Here is a 15,152-nt window from a genome sequence, read left to right as displayed (position 1 = left end):
AGCTAACTACAGACGTAGAGCCCAACGCACGTCCCGACGTAGCGCCCAACGCACGTCCCGACGTAGCGCCCAACGCACGTCCCGACGTAGAGCTGAAAATAAGTTAAATCCCGACGTAGAGCCCAACGCACGTCCCGACGTAGAGGCCAACGCACGTCCCGACTTAGAGGCCAACGCACGTCCCGACTTAGAGGCCAACGCACGTCCCGACGTAGAGGCCAACGCACGTCCCGACGTAGAGGCCAACGCACGTCCCGACGTAGAGGCCAACGCACGTCCCGACGTAGAGCTGAAAGTAAGCTAAATCCCGACGTAGAGCCCAACGCACGTCCCGACGTAGAGGCCAACGCACGTCCCGACCTAGAGGCCAACGCACGTCCCGACCTAGAGGCCAACGCACGTCCCGACCTAGAGGCCAACGCACGTCCCGACCTAGAGGCCAACGCACGTCCCGACCTAGAGGCCAACGCACGTTACGACGTAGAGGCCAACGCACGTCCCGACGTAGAGCCCAACGCACGTCCCGACGTAGAGCCCATTGCACGTCCCGACGTAGAGCTGAAAGTAAGGTAAATCCCGACGTAGATGCCAACGCACGTCCCGACGTAGAGGCCAACGCACGTCCCGACGTAGAGCTGAAAGTAAGCTAAATCCCGACGTAGAGCCCACCGCACGTCCCGACGTAGAGCCCAACGCACGTCCCGACGTAGAGGCCAACGCACGTCCCGACGTAGAGCTTAAAGTAAGCTAAATCCCGACGTAGAGCCCAACGCACGTCCCGACGTAGAGCCCAACGCACGTCCCGACGTAGAGCCCAACGCACATCCCGACGTAGAGCTGAAAGTAAGCTAAATCCCGACGTAGAGGCCAACGCACGTCCCGACGTAGAGGCCAACGCACGTCCTGCCGTAGAGCCCAACGCACGTCCCGACGTAGTGCCCGATGCACGTCCCGACGTAGCACCCAACACACGTCCCGACGTAGAGCTGAAAGTTAGCTAACTACAGATGTACAGCCCAACGCACGTCCCGACGTAGAGCCCAACGCACGTCCCGACGTAGCGCCCAACGCACGTCCCGACGTAGCGCCCAACGCACGTCCCGACGTAGCGCCCAACGCACGTCCCGACGTAGACCTGAAAGTTAGCTAACTACAGACGTAGAGCCCAACGCACGTCCCGACTTAGAGCTGAAAGTAAGTTAAATCCCAACGTAGAGCCCAACGCACGTCCCGACGTAGAGCCCAACGCACGTCCCGAAGTAGCGCCCAACGCACGTCCCGACGTAGCGCCCAACGCACGTCCCGACGTAGCGCCCAACGCACGTCCCGACGTAGAGCTGAAAGTTAGCTAACTACAGACGTAGAGCCCAACGCACGTCCCGACGTAGAGCTAAAAGTTACCTAACTACAGACGTAGAGCCCAAAGCACGTCCCGACGTAGAGCCCAACGCACGTCCCGACGTAGAGCCCAACGCACGGCCCGACGTAGAGCCCAACGCACGGCCCGACTTAGAGCCAAACGCACGTCCCGACGTAGAGCTGAAACTAAGCTAAATCCCGACGTAGAGGCCAACGCACGTCCCAACGTAGAGCTGAAAGTAAGCTAAATCCCGACGTAGAGCCCAACGCACGTCCCGACGTAGAGCCCAACGCACGTCCCGACGTAGAGCTGAAAGTAAGCTAAAACCCGACATAGAGCCCAACGCACGTCCCGACGTAGAGCTGAAAGTAAGCTAAATCCCGACGTAGAGCCCAGCGCACGTCCCGACGTAGAGTCCAGCGCACGTCCCGACGTAGAGCCCAACGCACGTCCCGACGTAGAGCCCAACGCACGTCCCGACGTAGAGCTGAAAGTAAGCTAAATCCCGACGTAGAGGCCAACGCACGTCCCGACGTAGAGGCCAACGCACGTCCTGCCGTAGAGCCCGACGCACGTCCCGACGTAGTGCCCGACGCACGTCCCGACGTAGCACCCAACACACGTCCCGACGTAGAGCTGAAAGTTAGCTAACTACAGATGTAGAGCCCAACGCACGTCCCGACGTAGAGCCCAACGCACGTCCCGACGTAGCGCCCAACGCACGTCCCGACGTAGCGCCCAACGCACGTCCCGACGTAGCGCCCAACGCACGTCCCGACGTAGACCTGAAAGTTAGCTAACTACAGACGTATAGCCCAACGCACGTCCCGACGTAGAGCCCAACGCACGTCCCGACGTAGAGCTGAAAGTAAGCTAAATCCCGACGTAGAGGCCAACGCACGTCCCGACGTAGAGCCCAACGCACGTCCCGACGTAGAGCTGAAAGTAAGCTAAATCCCGACGTAGAGCCCAACGCACGTCCCGACGTAGAGCCCAACGCACGTCCCGACGTAGAGCTGAAAGTAAGCTAAATCCCGATGTAGAGGCCAACGCACGTCCCGACGTAGAGGCCAACGCACGTCCCGACGTAGAGGCCAACGCACGTCCCGACGTAGAGGCCAACGCACGTCCCGACGTAGAGGCCAACGCACGTCCCGACTTAGAGGCCAACGCACGTCCCGACTTAGAGGCCAACGCACGTCCCGACGTAGAGCCCAACGCACGTCCCGACGTAGAGCTGAAAGTAAGCTAAATCCCGAAGTAGAGGCCAACGCACGTCCCGACGTAGAGGCCAACGGACGTCCCGACGTAGAGCTGAAAGTAAGCTAAATCCCGACGTAGAGCCCAACGCACGTCCCGACGTAGAGCCCAACGCACGTCCCGACGTAGAGCTGAAAGTAAGCTAAATCCCGATGTAGAGGCCAACGCACGTCCCGATGTAGAGGCCAACGCACGTCCCGACTTAGAGGCCAACGCACGTCCCGACTTAGAGGCCAACGCACGTCCCGACGTAGAGCTGAAAGTAAGCTAAATCCCGATGTAGAGGCCAACGCACGTCCCGACGTAGAGGCCAACGCACGTCCCGACGTAGAGCTGAAAGTAAGTTAAATCCCGACGTAGAGCCCAACGCACGTCCCGACGTAGAGCCCAACGCACGTCCCGACGTAGCGCCCAACGCACGTCCCGACGTAGCGCCCAACGCACGTCCCGACGTAGAGCTGAAAGTAAGTTAAATCCCGACGTAGAGCCCAACGCACGTCCCGACGTAGAGGCCAACGCACGTCCCGACTTAGAGGCCAACGCACGTCCCGACTTAGAGGCCAACGCACGTCCCGACGTAGAGGCCAACGCACGTCCCGACGTAGAGGCCAACGCACGTCCCGACGTAGAGCTGAAAGTAAGCTAAATCCCGACGTAGAGCCCAACGCACGTCCCGACGTAGAGGCCAACGCACGTCCCGACGTAGAGGCCAACGCACGTCCCGACCTAGAGGCCAACGCACGTCCCGACCTAGAGGCCAACGCACGTCCCGACCTAGAGGCCAACGCACGTTACGACCTAGAGGCCAACGCACGTCCCGACGTAGAGCCCAACGCACGTCCCGACGTAGCGCCCAACGCACGTCCCGACGTAGAGCTGAAAGTTAGCTAACTACAGACATAGAGCCCAACGCACGTCCCGACGTAGAGCTGAAAGTTAGCTAACTACAGACATAGAGCCCAACGCACGTCCCGACGTAGAGCAGAAAGTTAGCTAACTACAGACATAGAGCCCAACGCACGTCCCGACGTAGAGCCCAACGCACGTCCTGACGTAGAGCCCAACGCACGTCCCGACGTAGAGCTGAAAGTGAGCTAAAACCCGACGTAGAGCCCAACGCACGTCCCGACGTAGAACTGAAAGTAAGCTAAATCCCGACGTAGAGGCCAACGCACGTCCCGACGTAGAGGCCAACGCACGTCCCGACGTAGAACTGAAAGTAAGCTAAATCCCGACGTAGAGGCCAACGCACGTCCCGACGTAGAGGCCAACGCACGTCCCGACGTAGAGGCCAACGCACGTCCCGACGTAGAGGCCAACGCACGTCCCGACGTAGAGCTGAAAGTAAGCTAAATCCCGAAGTAGAGGCCAACGCACGTCCCGACGTAGAGCTGAAAGTAAGCTAAATCCCGACGTAGAGCCCAACGCACGTCCCGACGTAGAGCCCAACGCACGTCCCGACGTAGAGCCCAACGCACGTCCCGACGTAGAGCTGAAACTAAGCTAAATCCCGATGTAGAGGCCAACGCACGTCCCGACGTAGAGGCCAACGCACGTCTTGACGTAGAGCCCAACGCACGTCCCGACGTAGAGCCCAACGCACGTCCCGACGTAGAGCTGAAAGTAAGCTAAATCCCGACGTAGAGGCCAACGCACGTCCCGACGTAGAGGCCAACGCACGTCCTGCCGTAGAGCCCAACGCACGTCCCGACGTAGTGCCCGATGCACGTCCCGACGTAGTGCCCGATGCACGTCCCGACGTAGAGCTGAAAGTTAGCTAACTACAGATGTACAGCCCAACGCACGTCCCGACGTGGAGCCCAACGCACGTCCCGACGTAGAGCCCAACGCACGTCCCGACGTAGCGCCCAACGCACGTCCCGACGTAGCGCCCAACGCACGTCCCGACGTAGACCTGAAAGTTAGCTAACTACAGACGTAGAGCCCAACGCACGTCCCGACTTAGAGCTGAAAGTAAGTTAAATCCCGACGTAGAGCCCAACGCACGTCCCGACGTAGAGCCCAACGCACGTCCCGAAGTAGCGCCCAACGCACGTCCCGACGTAGCGCCCAACGCACGTCCCGACGTAGCGCCCAACGCACGTCCCGACGTAGAGCTGAAAGTTAGCTAACTACAGACGTAGAGCCCAACGCACGTCCCGACGTAGAGCTAAAAGTTACCTAACTACAGACGTAGAGCCCAAAGCACGTCCCGACGTAGAGCCCAACGCACGTCCCGACGTAGAGCCCAACGCACGGCCCGACTTAGAGCCAAACGCACGTCCCAACGTAGAGCTGAAAGTAAGCTAAATCCCGACGTAGAGCCCAACGCACGTCCCGACGTAGAGCCCAACGCACGTCCCGACGTAGAGCTGAAAGTAAGCTAAAACCCGACATAGAGCCCAACGCACGTCCCGACGTAGAGCTGAAAGTAAGCTAAATCCCGACGTAGAGCCCAGCGCACGTCCCGACGTAGAGTCCAGCGCACGTCCCGACGTAGAGCCCAACGCACGTCCCGACGTAGAGCCCAACGCACGTCCCGACGTAGAGCTGAAAGTAAGGTAAATCCCGACGTAGAGGCCAACGCACGTCCCGACGTAGAGCCCAACGCACGTCCCGACGTAGAGCTGAAAGTAAGCTAAATCCCGACGTAGAGGCCAACGCACGTCCCGACGTAGAGGCCAACGCACGTCCTGCCGTAGAGCCCGACGCACGTCCCGACGTAGTGCCCGACGCACGTCCCGACGTAGCACCCAACACACGTCCCGACGTAGAGCTGAAAGTTAGCTAACTACAGATGTAGAGCCCAACGCACGTCCCGACATAGAGCCCAACGCACGTCCCGACGTAGCGCCCAACGCACGTCCCGACGTAGCGCCCAACGCACGTCCCGACGTAGAGCTGAAAGTTAGCTAACTACAGACGTATAGCCCAACGCACGTCCCGACGTAGAGCCCAACGCACGACCCGACGTAGAGCTGAAAGTAAGCTAAATCCCGATGTAGAGGCCAACGCACGTCCCGACGTAGAGCCCAACGCACGTCCCGACGTAGAGCTGAAAGTAAGCTAAATCCCGACGTAGAGCCCAACGCACGTCCCGACGTAGAGCCCAACGCACGTCCCGACGTAGAGCTGAAAGTAAGCTAAATCCCGATGTAGAGGCCAACGCACGTCCCGACGTAGAGGCCAACGCACGTCCCGACGTAGAGGCCAACGCACGTCCCGACTTAGAGGCCAACGCACGTCCCGACTTAGAGGCCAACGCACGTCCCGACTTAGAGGCCAACGCACGTCCCGACGTAGAGCCCAACGCACGTCCCGACGTAGAGCTGAAAGTAAGCTAAATCCCGAAGTAGAGGCCAACGCACGTCCCGACGTAGAGGCCAACGGACGTCCCGACGTAGAGCTGAAAGTAAGCTAAATCCCGACGTAGAGCCCAACGCACGTCCCGACTTAGAGCCCAACGCACGTCCCGACGTAGAGCTGAAAGTAAGCTAAATCCCGATGTAGAGGCCAACGCACGTCCCGATGTAGAGGCCAACGCACGTCCCGACTTAGAGGCCAACGCACGTCCCGACTTAGAGGCCAACGCACGTCCCGACGTAGAGCTGAAAGTAAGCTAAATCCCGATGTAGAGGCCAACGCACGTCCCGACGTAGAGGCCAACGCACGTCCCGACGTAGAGCTGAAAGTAAGTTAAATCCCGACGTAGAGCCCAACGCACGTCCCGACGTAGAGCCCAACGCACGTCCCGACGTAGCGCCCAACGCACGTCCCGACGTAGAGCTGAAAGTAAGTTAAATCCCGACGTAGAGCCCAACGCACGTCCCGACGTAGAGGCCAACGCACGTCCCGACTTAGAGGCCAACGCACGTCCCGACGTAGAGGCCAACGCACGTCCCGACGTAGAGGCCAACGCACGTCCCGACGTAGAGCTGAAAGTAAGCTAAATCCCGACGTAGAGCCCAACGCACGTCCCGACGTAGAGGCCAACGCACGTCCCGACCTAGAGGCCAACGCACGTCCCGACCTAGAGGCCAACGCACGTCCCGACCTAGAGGCCAACGCACGTCCCGACCTAGAGGCCAACGCACGTCCCGACGTAGAGCCCAACGCACGTCCCGACGTAGCGCCCAACGCACGTCCCGACGTAGAGCTGAAAGTTAGCTAACTACAGACATAGAGCCCAACGCACGTCCCGACGTAGAGCTGAAAGTTAGCTAACTACAGACATAGAGCCCAACGCACGTCCCGACGTAGAGCAGAAAGTTAGCTAACTACAGACATAGAGCCCAACGCACGTCCCGACGTAGAGCCCAACGCACGTCCCGACGTAGAGCCCAACGCACGTCCCGACGTAGAGCCCAACGCACGTCCCGACGTAGAGCTGAAAGTGAGCTAAATCCCGACGTAGAGGCCAACGCACGTCCCGACGTAGAGGCCAACGCACGTCCCGACGTAGAACTGAAAGTAAGCTAAATCCCGACGTAGAGGCCAACGCACGTCCCGACGTAGAGGCCAACGCACGTCCCGACGTAGAGGCCAACGCACGTCCCGACGTAGAGCTGAAAGTAAGCTAAATCCCGAAGTAGAGGCCAACGCACGTCCCGACGTAGAGCTGAAAGTAAGCTAAATCCCGAAGTAGAGGCCAACGCACGTCCCGACGTAGAGCTGAAAGTAAGCTAAATCCCGACGTAGAGCCCAACGCACGTCCCGACGTAGAGCCCAACGCACGTCCCGACGTAGAGCCCAACGCACGTCCCGACGTAGAGCCCAACGCACGTCCCGACGTAGAGCCCAACGCACGTCCCGACGTAGAGCTGAAACTAAGCTAAATCCCGATGTAGAGGCCAACGCACGTCCCGACGTAGAGGCCAACGCACGTCCCGACTTAGAGGCCAACGCACGTCCCGACTTAGAGGCCAACGCACGTCCCGACTTAGAGGCCAACGCACGTCCCGACGTAGAGGCCAACGCACGTCCCGACGTAGAGGCCAACGCACGTCCCGACGTAGAGGCCAACGCACGTCCCGACGTAGAGGCCAACGCACGTCCCGACGTAGAGGCCAACGCACGTCCCGACGTAGAGGCCAACGCACGTCCCGACGTAGAGGCCAACGCACGTCCCGACGTAGAGGCCAACGCACGTCCCGACGTAGAGCTGAAAGTAAGCTAAATCCCAACGTAGAGGCCAACGCACGTCCCGACGTAGAGGCCAACGCACGTCCCGACGTAGAGGCCAACGCACGTCCCGACGTAGAGGCCAACGCACGTCCCGACGTAGAGCTGCAAGTAAGCTAAATCCCGAAGTAGAGGCCAAGGCACGTCCCGACGTAGAGGCCAACGCACGTCCCGACGTAGAGGCCAACGCACGTCCCGACGTAGAGGCCAACGCACGTCCCGACGTAGAACTGCAAGTAAGCTAAATCCCGAAGTAGAGGCCAACGCACGTCCCGACGTAGAGGCCAACGCACGTCCCGACGTAGAGCTGAAAGTAACCTAATCCAGACGTAGAGCCCAACGCACGTCCCGACGTAGAGCCCAACGCACGTCCCGACGTAGAGCTGAAAGTAAGCTAAATCCCGATGTAGAGGCCAACGCACGTCCCGACGTAGAGGCCAACGCACGTCCCGACGTAGAGCCCAACGCACGTCCCGACGTAGAGCCCAACGCACGTCCCGACGTAGAGCCCAACGCACGTCCCGACGTAGAGCCCAACGCACGTCCCGATGTAGAGCCCAACGCACGTCCCGACGTAGAGCTGAAAGTAAGCTAAATCCCGATGTAGAGGCCAACGCACGTCCCGACGTAGAGGCCAACGCACGTCCCGACGTAGAGGCCAACGCACGTCCCGACGTAGAGCTGAAAGTAAGTTAAATCCCGACGTAGAGCCCAACGCACGTCCCGACGTAGAGCCCAACGCACGTCCCGACGTAGCGCCCAACGCACGTCCCGACGTAGAGCTGAAAGTAAGTTAAATCCCGACGTAGAGGCCAACGCACGTCCCGACGTAGAGGCCAACGCACGTCCCGACTTAGAGGCCAACGCACGTCCCGACTTAGAGGCCAACGTACGTCCCGACGTAGACGCCAACGCACGTCCCGACGTAGAGGCCAACGCACGTCCCGACGTAGAGGCCAACGCACGTCCCGACGTAGAGCTGAAAGTAAGCTAAATCCCGACGTAGAGCCCAACGCACGTCCCGACGTAGAGCCCAACGCACGTCCCGACGTAGAGCCCAACGCACGTCCCGACGTAGAGCCCAACGCACGTCCCGACGTAGAGCCCAACGCACGTCCCGACGTAGAGCCCAACGCACGTCCCGACGTAGAGCCCAACGCACGTCCCGACGTAGAGCTGAAAGGTAGCTAACTACAGACGTAGATCCCAACGCACGTCCCGAAGTAGAGCCCAACGCAAGTCCCGACGTATAGCTAAAAGTAAGCTAAATCCCGACGTAGAGCCCAACACACGTCCCGACGTAGAGCTGAAAGTAAGCTAAATCCCGACGTAGAGGCCAACGCACGTCCCGACGTAGAGGCCAACGCACGTCCCGACGTAGAGCTGAAAGTAAGCTAAATCCCGACGTAGAGGCCAACGCACGTCCCGACGTAGAGGCCAACGCACGTCCCGACGTAGAGCTGAAAGTAAGCTAAATCCCGACGTAGAGCCCAACGCACATCCCGACGTAGAGCCCAACGCACGTCCCGACGTAGAGCCCAACGCACGTCCCGAAGTAGAGCCCACCGCACGTCCCGACGAAGAGCCCAATGCACGTCCCGACGTAGAGCTGAAAGTAAGCTAAATCCCGACGTAGCGCCCAACGCACGTCCCGACATAGCGCCCAACGCACGTCCCGAAGTAGAGCTGAAAGTAAGCTAAATCCCGACGCAGAGGCCAACGCACGTCCCGACGTAGAGGCCAACGCACGTCCCGACGTAGAGGCCAACGCACGTCCCAACCTAGAGGCCAACGCACGTCCCGATGTAGAGGCCAACGCACGTCCCGACGTAGAGCTGAAAGTAAGCTAAATCCCGACGTAGAGCCCAACGCACGTCCCGACGTAGAGCCCAACGCACGTCCCGACGTAGAGCTGAAAGTAAGCTAAATCCCGACGTAGAGCCCAACGCACGTCCCGACGTAGAGCCCAACGCACGTCCCGACGTAGAGCCCAACGCACGTCCCGACGTAGAGCCCAACGCACGTCCCGACGTAGAGCCCAACGCACGTCCCGACGTAGAGCCCAACGCACGTCCCGACGTAGAGCTGAAAGTTAGCTAACTACAGACATAGAGCCCAACGCACGTCCCGACGTAGAGCAGAAAGTTAGCTAACTACAGACATAGAGCCCAACGCACGTCCCGACGTAGAGCCCAACGCACGTCCCGACGTAGAGCTGAAAGTAAGCTAAAACCCGACGTAGAGCCCAACGCACGTCCCGACGTAGAGCTGAAAGTAAGCTAAATCCCGACGTAGAGGCCAACGCACGTCCCGACGTAGAGCTGAAAGTAAGCTATATCCCGAAGTAGAGGCCAACGCACGTCCCGACGTAGAGGCCAACGCACGTCCCGACGTAGAGGCCAACGCACGTCCCGACGTAGAGGCCAACGCACGTCCCGACGTAGAGCTGAAAGTAAGCTAAATCCCGACGTAGAGCCCAACGCACGTCCCGACATAGAGTCCAACGCACGTCCCGACGTAGACCTGAAAGTAAGCTAAATCCCGACGTAGAGGCCAACGCACGTCCCGACGTAGAGGCCAACGCACGTCCCGACGTAGAGGCCAACGCACGTCCCGACTTAGAGGCCAACGCACGTCCCGACTTAGAGGCCAACGCACGTCCCGACTTAGAGGCCAACGCACGTCCCGACTTAGAGGCCAACGCACGTCCCGACTTAGAGGCCAACGCACGTCCCGACTTAGAGGCCAACGCACGTCCCGACTTAGAGCTGAAAGTAAGTTAAATCCCGACGTAGAGCCCAACGCACGTCCCGACGTAGAGCCCAACGCACGTCCCGACGTAGCGCCCAACGCACGTCCCGACGTAGCGCCCAACGCACGTCCCGACGTAGCGCCCAACGCACGTCCCGACGTAGCGCCCAACGCACGTCCCGACGTAGAGCTGAAAGTTAGCTAACTACAGACGTAGAGCCCAACGCACGTCCCGACGTAGAGCTAAAAATTACCTAACTACAGACGTAGAGCCCAAAGCACGTCCCGACGTAGAGCCCAACGCACGTCCCGACGTAGAGCCCAACGCACGTCCCGACGTAGAGCTGAAAGTAAGCTAAATCCCGACGTAGAGCTGAAAGTAAGCTAAATCCCGACGTAGAGGCCAACGCACGTCCCAACGTAGAGCTGAAAGTAAGCTAAATCCCGACGTAGAGGCCAACGCACGTCCCGACGTAGAGGCCAACGCACGTCCCGACGTAGAGGCCAACGCACGTCCCGACGTAGAGGCCAACGCACGTCCCGACGTAGAGCCCAACGCACGTCCCGACGTAGAGCCCAACGCACGTCCCGACGTAGAGCCCAACGCACGTCCCGACGTAGAGCCCAACGCACGTCCCGACGTAGAGCCCAACGCACGTCCCGACGTAGAGCTGAAAGTAAGCTAAAACCCGACATAGAGCCCAACGCACGTCCCGACGTAGAGCTGAAAGTAAGCTAAATCCCGACGTAGAGCCCAACGCACGTCCCGACGTAGAGCCCAGCGCACGTCCCGACGTAGAGCCCAACGCACGTCCCGACGTAGAGCCCATTGCACGTCCCGACGTAGAGCTGAAAGTAAGGTAAATCCCGACGTAGATGCCAACGCACGTCCCGACGTAGAGGCCAACGCACGTCCCGACGTAGAGCTGAAAGTAAGCTAAATCCCGACGTAGAGCCCACCGCACGTCCCGACGTAGAGCCCAACGCACGTCCCGACGTAGAGGCCAACGCACGTCCCGACCTAGAGGCCAACGCACGTCCCGACCTAGAGGCCAACGCACGTCCCGACCTAGAGGCCAACGCACGTCCCGACCTAGAGGCCAACGCACGTCCCGACGTAGAGCCCAACGCACGTCCCGACGTAGCGCCCAACGCACGTCCCGACGTAGAGCTGAAAGTTAGCTAACTACAGACATAGAGCCCAAGGCACGTCCCGACGTAGAGCTGAAAGTTAGCTAACTACAGACATAGAGCCCAACGCACGTCCCGACGTAGAGCAGAAAGTTAGCTAACTACAGACATAGAGCCCAACGCACGTCCCGACGTAGAGCCCAACGCACGTCCTGACGTAGAGCCCAACGCACGTCCCGACGTAGAGCTGAAAGTGAGCTAAAACCCGACGTAGAGCCCAACGCACGTCCCGACGTAGAACTGAAAGTAAGCTAAATCCCGACGTAGAGGCCAACGCACGTCCCGACGTAGAGGCCAACGCACGTCCCGACGTAGAACTGAAAGTAAGCTAAATCCCGACGTAGAGGCCAACGCACGTCCCGACGTAGAGGCCAACGCACGTCCCGACGTAGAGCTGAAAGTAAGCTAAATCCCGAAGTAGAGGCCAACGCACGTCCCGACGTAGAGCTGAAAGTAAGCTAAATCCCGACGTAGAGCCCAACGCACGTCCCGACGTAGAGCCCAACGCACGTCCCGACGTAGAGCCCAACGCACGTCCCGACGTAGAGCCCAACGCACGTCCCGACGTAGAGCCCAACGCACGTCCCGACGTAGAGCCCAACGCACGTCCCGACGTAGAGCTGAAACTAAGCTAAATCCCGACGTAGAGGCCAACGCACGTCCCGACGTAGAGGCCAACGCACGTCCCGACGTAGAGGCCAACGCACGTCCCGACGTAGAGGCCAACGCACGTCCCGACGTAGAGCTGAAAGTAAGCTAAATCCCAATGTAGAGGCCAACGCACGTCCCGACGTAGAGGCCAACGCACGTCCCGACGTAGAGGCCAACGCACGTCCCGACGTAGAGCCCAACGCACGTCCCGACGTAGAGCCCAACGCACGTCCCGACGTAGAGCCCAACGCACGTCCCGACGTAGAGCTGAAAGTAAGCTAAATCCCGATGAAGAGGCCAACGCACGTCCCGACGTAGAGGCCAACGCACGTCCCGACGTAGAGCTGAAAGTAAGTTAAATCCCGACGTAGAGCCCAACGCACGTCCCGACGTAGAGCCCAACGCACGTCCCGACGTAGAGCTGAAAGTAAGTTAAATCCCGACGTAGACGCCAACGCACGTCCCGACGTAGAGGCCAACGCACGTCCCGACGTAGAGGCCAACGCACGTCCCGACTTAGAGGCCAACGCACGTCCCGACTTAGAGGCCAACGCACGTCCCGACTTAGAGGCCAACGTACGTCCCGACGTAGAGGCCAACGCACGTCCCGACGTAGAGGCCAACGCACGTCCCGACGTAGAGGCCAACGCACGTCCCGACGTAGAGCCCAACGCACGTCCCGACGTAGAGCCCAACGCACGTCCCGACGTAGAGCCCAACGCACGTCCCGACGTAGAGCCCAACGCACGTCCCGACGTAGAGCCCAACGCACGTCCCGACGTAGAGCCCAACGCACGTCCCGACGTAGAGCTGAAAGGTAGCTAACTACAGACGTAGATCCCAACGCACGTCCCGAAGTAGAGCCCAACGCAAGTCCCGACGTATAGCTAAAAGTAAGCTAAATCCCGACGTAGAGCCCAACACACGTCCCGACGTAGAGCTGAAAGTAAGCTAAATCCCGACGTAGAGGCCAACGCACGTCCCGACGTAGAGGCCAACGCACGTCCCGACGTAGAGCTGAAAGTAAGCTAAATCCCGACGTAGAGGCCAACGCACGTCCCGACGTAGAGGCCAACGCACGTCCCGACGTAGAGCTGAAAGTAAGCTAAATCCCGACGTAGAGCCCAACGCACATCCCGACGTAGAGCCCAACGCACGTCCCGAAGTAGAGCCCACCGCACGTCCCGACGAAGAGCCCAATGCATGTCCCGACGTAGAGCTGAAAGTAAGCTAAATCCCGACGTAGCGCCCAACGCACGTCCCGACATAGCGCCCAACGCACGTCCCGAAGTAGAGCTGAAAGTAAGCTAAATCCCGACGCAGAGGCCAACGCACGTCCCGACGTAGAGGCCAACGCACGTCCCGACGTAGAGGCCAACGCACGTCCCAACCTAGAGGCCAACGCACGTCCCGATGTAGAGGCCAACGCACGTCCCGACGTAGCGCCCAACGCACGTCCCGACGTAGCGCCCAACGCACGTCCCGACGTAGATCTGAAAGTTAGCTAACTACAGACGTAGAGCCCAACGCACGTCCCGACGTAGAGCTAAAAGTTACCTAACTACAGACGTAGAGCCCAAAGCACGTCCCGACGTAGAGCCCAACGCACGTCCCGACGTAGAGCCCAACGCACGTCCCGACGTAGAGCTGAAAGTAAGCTAAATCCCGACGTAGAGGCCAACGCACGTCCCAACGTAGAGCTGAAAGTAAGCTAAATCCCGACGTAGAGGCCAACGCACGTCCCGACGTAGAGGCCAACGCACGTCCCGACGTAGAGGCCAACGCACGTCCCGACGTAGAGCCCAACGCACGTCCCGACGTAGAGCCCAACGCACGTCCCGACGTAGAGCCCAACGCACGTCCCGACGTAGAGCCCAACGCACGTCCCGACGTAGAGCCCAACGCACGTCCCGACGTAGAGCTGAAAGTAAGCTAAAACCCGACATAGAGCCCAACGCACGTCCCGACGTAGAGCTGAAAGTAAGCTAAATCCCGACGTAGAGCCCAGCGCACGTCCCGACGTAGAGCCCAGCGCACGTCCCGACGTAGAGCCCAACGCACGTCCCGACGTAGAGCCCAACGCACGTCCCGACGTAGAGCCCAACGCACGTCCCGACGTAGAGCCCAACGCACGTCCCGACGTAGAGCTGAAAGTAAGCTAAAACCCGACATAGAGCCCAACGCACGTCCCTACGTAGAGCCCAACGCACGTCCCGACGTAGAGGCCAACGCACGACCCGACGTAGAGCTGAAAGTAAGCTAAATCCCGACGTAGAGCCCAACGCACGTCCCGACGTAGAGCCCAACGCACGTCCTGCCGTAGAGCCCAACGCACGTCCCGACGTAGTGCCCGATGCACGTCCCGACGTAGCACCCAACACACGTCCCGACGTAGAGCTGAAAGTTAGCTAACTACAGATGTACAGCCCAACGCACGTCCCGACGTAGCGCCCAACGCACGTCCCGACGTAGCGCCCAACGCACGTCCCGACGTAGCGCCCAACGCACGTCCCGACGTAGCGCCCAACGCACGTCCCAACGTAGACCTGAAAGTTAGCTAACTACAGACGTAGAGCCCAACGCACGTCCCGACTTAGAGCTGAAAGTAAGTTAAATCCCGACGTAGCGCCCAACGCACGTCCCGACGTAGCGCCCAACGCACGTCCCGACGTAGCGCCCAACGCACGTCCCGACGTAGCGCCCAACGCACGTCCCGACGTAGAGCTGAAAGTTAGCTAACTACAGACGTAGAGCCCAA

Source organism: Leptosomus discolor, unplaced genomic scaffold, assembly GCF_034619465.1.
Source record: "Leptosomus discolor isolate bLepDis1 unplaced genomic scaffold, bLepDis1.hap2 HAP2_SCAFFOLD_27, whole genome shotgun sequence".
Taxonomy (NCBI): Eukaryota; Metazoa; Chordata; class Aves; order Leptosomiformes; family Leptosomidae; genus Leptosomus; species Leptosomus discolor.
Note: the sequence above shows the minus strand (reverse complement) of the source record.